Here is a 6,502-nt window from a genome sequence, read left to right as displayed (position 1 = left end):
CGATGTCAGGCCCCACAAGTACAAAGCTTACCATGAGGATAGAGACATGTTAAAAAATAGTAAGTTCTAATACCACTCCTGAGGGTACTTGAGAATGCTGCTTGTCTCACAGGCTTCCTGAGAAATGAGCTAGAAAAAATTTGTGGAGGTATTTAAAATGGCACCTGTGATGTTTAATCTTTGTGGTCAACTTGATGGAATTTAGAACTGAAGATCACATCTCTGGGTGTGTCTATGAGGATGTTTCAAGAATGATTTAACTCAGGATGAAATACTTAGCGAGTGTGGGTGGTTCCATCCCATGGGCTGTTGTCCCAGGCTGAATAAAATGGATAAAGTGAGCTGAGCGCCAGTGTGCATGTCTCCCTGCTTCCTGACTGCAGACACAGTGTGGACAAGGTGCCTCATACTCTCACCTCCATATCTTCATTTCCATGATAGACGGAGCCCTCAAACAATGAGCCAAAGGAAACCCTTCTTTCCTCCCTCCCTATTTCCTTCCTTCCTATTTCCTTCCTCTCCTCCTCCCTCTTTTTTCCTTCCCTTCTTCCTTCCTTCCTTAAATAGCTTTTACTGGATATTTACTTAGTATAATGAGAAAAGTAGCCAATACAACACCCAAGGAAGGCTGAGGTGGTGGTAGTTGGTAAAGAGGGACTGGACTCTGGGCTTCTGAGGACCAGAACACCAGGACTCTGGATTCCCATGGAAAGTTTGCAGAGACTTTGAAAAAGCACTTTTATTGGGAAATCATTGCAATACTTGTAGTAGGATCCTGAAGTTCTCAATGTTTGCACTTAATTTGATCTAAATTAGCATAAAGGAGTATGATCTTTCAGTGATCTCAAGGATTTTTAGAAACAAATAGCAAAAGCACTGCTTTTGGGAAGGTGCCCCAGCAGTGAAGACATCTTCACCTTGTCCCCTGACAAGCTGCTCCCATTCATTTCACAGGGTTGTGATGTGATCACAGCTCTGCTCCCCCATGATCATCTCCATGTTGGTCTCACCAACACACACATCTTTAAACGAATACTGATGGGTGCCATGGGATTTTCTACTACCACGCAAGAGATAGTACCATTACAAACTGGAGACAGTACAATCTGGTTTGAACGATATGCATACCAGTACACTCAGTGGGCTAAATCACAGGAACTAGAGATTTCAGGGTCTACATGTTTTCAGGTAGAACTGACTTTCTAAACACAGGGCAAGAGAGTAAAAGTAGCCAGGGCAGGTACACAGTTCCATTTGTGTGCTCCTTCTGATGATATCCTGGCTCTCCCATTTTTGACATACCCGGGAACTTGCTGGAACACTCCTATGACACTCTGCACTTCTCATGGATCTTACTTTTTTTGGCCAAACCAATGAATGATCTTCTCTATCACCAGGCTTTGCAGACTCTCAGCCTCATTAGGCGTCTGAAGAAATGTCTGGACAAGGAGGAAGTCTGGCTTTCCATTTCACGTTCTGTTTTGACCCAGGTAAAGCTTTGAACTGTCTGCGCTTGCATTCTATTTAGTCATCAGGAGACATAATGTTACATGTCCTCTGTGCTTGGAGGTATATTGTAAAGATCAAAATGAGATAATTTGTGGGATAGCACATTTGAAAAGTATATAAAGCGCTATACAAACTCTCACATAGACATAAAATGTTTAGTCACACTACTTCACAATTATATCCCATACTGCAAGATGTATCAACAGACATGCAGTTGCTTGCTGTGCTTGCCCCTCTTGAGGTAGGTGGGAACAGGCATGGAGCATAAAGTGTGCTTCCATAACACAATAAGAGGCCCAAAAAGCTTGGGCAGAAAGTGATGCTGTATAGAGTGCCACTTTTCCTTCAGGAAAAAGATTGGGAAAAACGCTTTGTTGACTAGTCCACTGATATCTGAGAGGATTGCCCAGTGGAACTAAAAAATTTCTGGTTTAAATCTAGCTATCTAAATAAAACATGGAGGTCAGAACACAGAGTAAAGAAGTTACCACTGTCTCCTCAACTTTGGATTATATTTGTGTGACTGCCATTTCTTCCAACCTTGATGAGCTCAAGGGAACGTACCTTGAAAAACCATAGCCTGGACATCAAGAATGGTGATCAGCACCTTCCCTACCGAGCCCAGATGTCTTGAGTTACTGCAAGAGTGAACCTAATGCTTATTCTTCTGACTTAAATGTTCTTCCTTGGACTTTTGTGACATTGGGGCATAACTTCTAATCAGCACTTATTGTTTCATGCTCCAAATCTTTACATATGATTCGCCTACAAAGCTAATCTGAAAGATAAGGGCTGCTTTTCATTTGTATCTCCTATTGTGACATTTGGAAAGATTCCGTGTGTTCAGTGAATGAATAAGTCTATTACTACGGTGGAATGTTTCTGTCTAATTTCTCCTTTGCTTTCCTCGTTTCCTTTCTTGGCCTCTTTCCACAGCAAAATACCTCTTGCATACCCTCTATAAGCATTTGCTTTACTAACTTCGGAATGTTGTACTTTGCTGCCCTCGGTAACGTCAACATCATTCCTCTGGTTTACTTCTTCATCTGCCAGTGGTGGGAACTAATCCTTTCCATGTTAGCTGCCTTCAAAGATGCACTCGCTCCACAGGGGCTGATAAGTGTCCTGACCTGAAGGTTTGGGGAATGTGGTTCCATTTGCAGTTAGGACTTCAAATTCCATTGTGGCCTGAAGCAATTGCTACCCATTCATTAAATGAAGGCAGTTACAGTTCTGTTCTCTTTCTTAAAGATTTTAAGATTCCTGAGACATGTGTGCAAGGCACCAGGAAGTAAGGTACTAATTACTGAGCCCTCTTGTAGCATTGCAATCGCTGGTGTAACCTATTGTTCTGATGACTTACCTGAGGAGGAAGGGGGAGATAGGAGACTGGCAGGAGCCTTTCACCTTGCTAGAGGGGTCAAAGCCCTCCTCTGAGCTCTGTTGACCATTGATCCTCTGTTTAGGCCTTCCCTCTGCTGTCATCTGTTCTGTCTACAGAAGGTTTGTCGTACCAAGCACTTTTCCAGAGTCAAAGGGTGTGTGGAAAATTCATGAATTTGATTGTTCAAAGTAGATTGGTTTTGAATAAAAAGCTTAGTAGAATCACGATTTTATTATTTCAGTCAAAATACTCTGTTTCTTCCAAAAGGATATTCACTAAGCTTACTTTCTCAAGATTAAAAAAAAATTACCCTTAACTCAGTCTTTAATGTATGGTGTTATGTCTCTAATAAGTACATCGCTTACTTCTTGAGAAGTTACTGTTAAAACTTCTTCCATTTTCTCTTTGTTTGCTTATAAACCAATAGGCCAGCAAACAGATTTTGGACAACAGTCACACTCTAGGTATCTATCATGTATATATGTATGTATGTATCTATCTATCATCTATAAGTGAGACATAATTTTTAAGTCCTTTTGAAATGTGCTTATTTATTGATTTATACATGGTTCTCTTCACATAGTGTACCTGTGTGACTTACATTGGCTATAATAATAAAGTAAGGATAAATGAACAGGCTGTTTGTATCTTTGATTTCAATGAAGTTGCAAACAAACCTAGTACATGGTGTTGAGAACTGGATCATGTACTGCAACTCAGAAAAGTATAGTAGAGAAATAGTCTATGTATTTTTGTATTTAGGATGATTTTAGAATTTTAATGGATAACTGTCATATGAAGTTTATATCATGAAAATTTGGAGAATTAATATTAATTCAATTATGATATCAACCACATATAGATACTATGTAATTCTTTATACCAGATGTTCAAGTTTGGTTTCTTTTTCTGTGATAAAAGACTCTGACCAAAACCAAGTTGGACAGGAAAGAGTTTATTTGGCTTACAGGTTATGATTCATCATGAGGGAAGCCAGGGCAGGAGCTCAAGGGCAGAAACTATGGACGATGCCACTTACTGGCTTGCTCTGCTAGCTCTCTTACACTGCACAGGTTCCCTGTCCTAGGGATGGCAGCACCCACAGTGGCTGAACCCTCCTAAATCAATTGTCAATCAAGAAAAATGTACCACGGACATGCCCACAGGGTAATCTGATGGAGAAAAATTCCTCAATTGGGGTTCCCTTTTCCCAGATGACTCTAGCTGATAAAGACTAAATAGCACACCAGGTAAATACTGAATAGGCAAGAGCTATCTGCCTAACATCAAATACGTAATCTGAATTCTGAAGTGCTACCTGGAATTATGGATTAGCCTAAACACTCAGAGTCTACCAGGTTGTTTCCTCACCTAGATCCTGTGTTCTCATGCATATTAGTTACTTTTCTGATACTGTGAAAATATCCTGACAAAAAGTAAATTAAGGAAGCATGGTTTTATTTTGGCTTGCAGTTCCAGAGGGGATACAGTCTATCATGGTGGGGAAGGCATGGAGGCAGGAGCGTGAGGCTGGCTTGGTGGTCAGGAAGCAGAGCGATCACATTTCATCACACCACAGGAAAAAGAAAGAATAGGAAGTGAGTTGAGGCTATAAAACCTCAAGCCCCTGACCCAATGACCCCCTTCCTCCAGCAAGGCTCCAACCTCTAAAGGTTTCATAAACTTCCCAAATAGTACCACCAGCTATAGACCAAGTGTTCAAATGCATAAGCCTGTGGGGCACATTCATATTCAAAGTAAACCACTGAGGTAATATGGAAACAACAAGACAACCACCTGTATCATGCCAATGGTGAGTTCTGTCTACCAACATCTCCTATCCAAGCACTAGCCTGGCCTGACTCTGCTCAGGTTCTGAGATCAGACAAGATAGGGCACATTCAGTGTGATAGGACCATAGATTCTGTATTCTAATTTCTAAGGTAAGAAAAAAATCATTATATATGGAATTGCTATATGTATTTTTAAAATTTAATTTGTTATTTTTATTTTATGTGCATGCATGTATTACCTTAATGTAGGTAAGTGCACCCGTGTTGTGCAATACCTGTGGAGGTCAGAAGAGGCTGTCAGATCCCTTGGGACTGGAGTTACGGACAGATGTTAGCTGCCATGTGAGTGTTGGGATTCAAAACCGGGACTTCTTCAGGAACAACCAGTGTTCTTAACTGCTGAGCCATCTCTCTAGCCCCATGGAATTGCTATATTAAAGTAAGTTTTTCTTCATCCTTATAATATATTCTTGCTTTGACCTCAGCAGGAAAAGGTTTCTATTTTAAAATTATATCTCTTGTCATGAAGATCTAATACATTATAAATTACCCAGATGAGTTGCACTGTTTTGTAGAAAAATGAAATGCTGAGATCATGAGGTGAAATGATTAACCAAGGTCACATGACTGCTAGGATAAGACTTGAGAATCCTGGCTTTTTAAGGCCAGTTATGCTGTTTCCTTATACAGTGTCCACCCAAGAAGCTCATGTTTGTGAATTTACTGTGCTGTACAGTAGGAAGACAGATGATTCAATGAAGAGCTGGGGACAGTTCTGCGGCTGAATGATCATTTGCTTCTAGGAGTATTTCCTACATCTTCGGTTTCTTCCTCTTTCAAATTCAGAAATTTTACTGCTTCATCTCAGCTTGTGTGTTGGTACTGGGTTTCTAATTGTGTGAATGAAATTGAACCAGAAAATTGCTATTACAGACATGTTTTTGTAATGTCTCATCCATTTCCTGTCTTTTAATATATTTTAAAAAATGCAATAGCTATTAAGCCTAATACAAGTCAGGCAGCTAATGGCCCTTAAGCTGAATTTTCCTTTCCAGAAGTAAATAACCTTAATTTTTGAATTTAGTTGTGAAGAATACATAAGACATTAGATTTATTGTTTATAGGATTTCCATACTCAGAAACCTAGTAGCTGTGTCTACTCTCTCAGGTGGAGTGCAAAGAAAAGAAACTAATTAAACTCAGTGTAACACACACGAAAAGAAGACATGCAAGTGGGAAGGGGAAAGGTTTTACGGGGAGGGAATGAAACATGAGGAAGGCAATGTGGTGTGAAAACAAGTAAAATTCATTATATAAATGTATGAAACTGTCAAAAAAAATTAAAACATACTGCATCTCCCCAATTGATCATATGCAATCTTATTACCAGCATTTTAAGGATTATCTTACCTTGAGCCCTCTCACAGTCCCAAGCCATAGTATTTAGAACTAGGAAAGACTTAAGTGGTTTTCTAGTATGTGTCATTAATATGACATTTGAAACAACTAAAGCCTTTTATCAAACTACTCAGTGTCTGCTAAGAAAACAAAGATCTCATCTGAAACTGATCTCTTCTAGTGAGCCTCAGAGAAAAACCTAGAGAAGAAGGCTCCCAGGTAACTTGGAAGCCTTGAAAATACATCTGTCAGGCCAGGCATGCATGGTGGCACAGGCCTGTAATCCCAGCACTCTGGAGGTAGAGGCAAGAAGATCTTTGTGAGTTTGAGGCCAGCCTGGTCTACATAGTGAGTTCCAGGCCAGTGGGGGCTACAGGGAGACCCTGTCTCAAAAAAATTTATCTTCTATCTATCTATC

The sequence above is a fragment of the Nannospalax galili genome, unplaced genomic scaffold (genome assembly GCF_000622305.1).
Source record: "Nannospalax galili isolate Female #2095 unplaced genomic scaffold, S.galili_v1.0 scaffold1097, whole genome shotgun sequence".
Classification (NCBI taxonomy): Eukaryota; Metazoa; Chordata; class Mammalia; order Rodentia; family Spalacidae; genus Nannospalax; species Nannospalax galili.
This window is presented reverse-complemented; position numbering follows the sequence as displayed.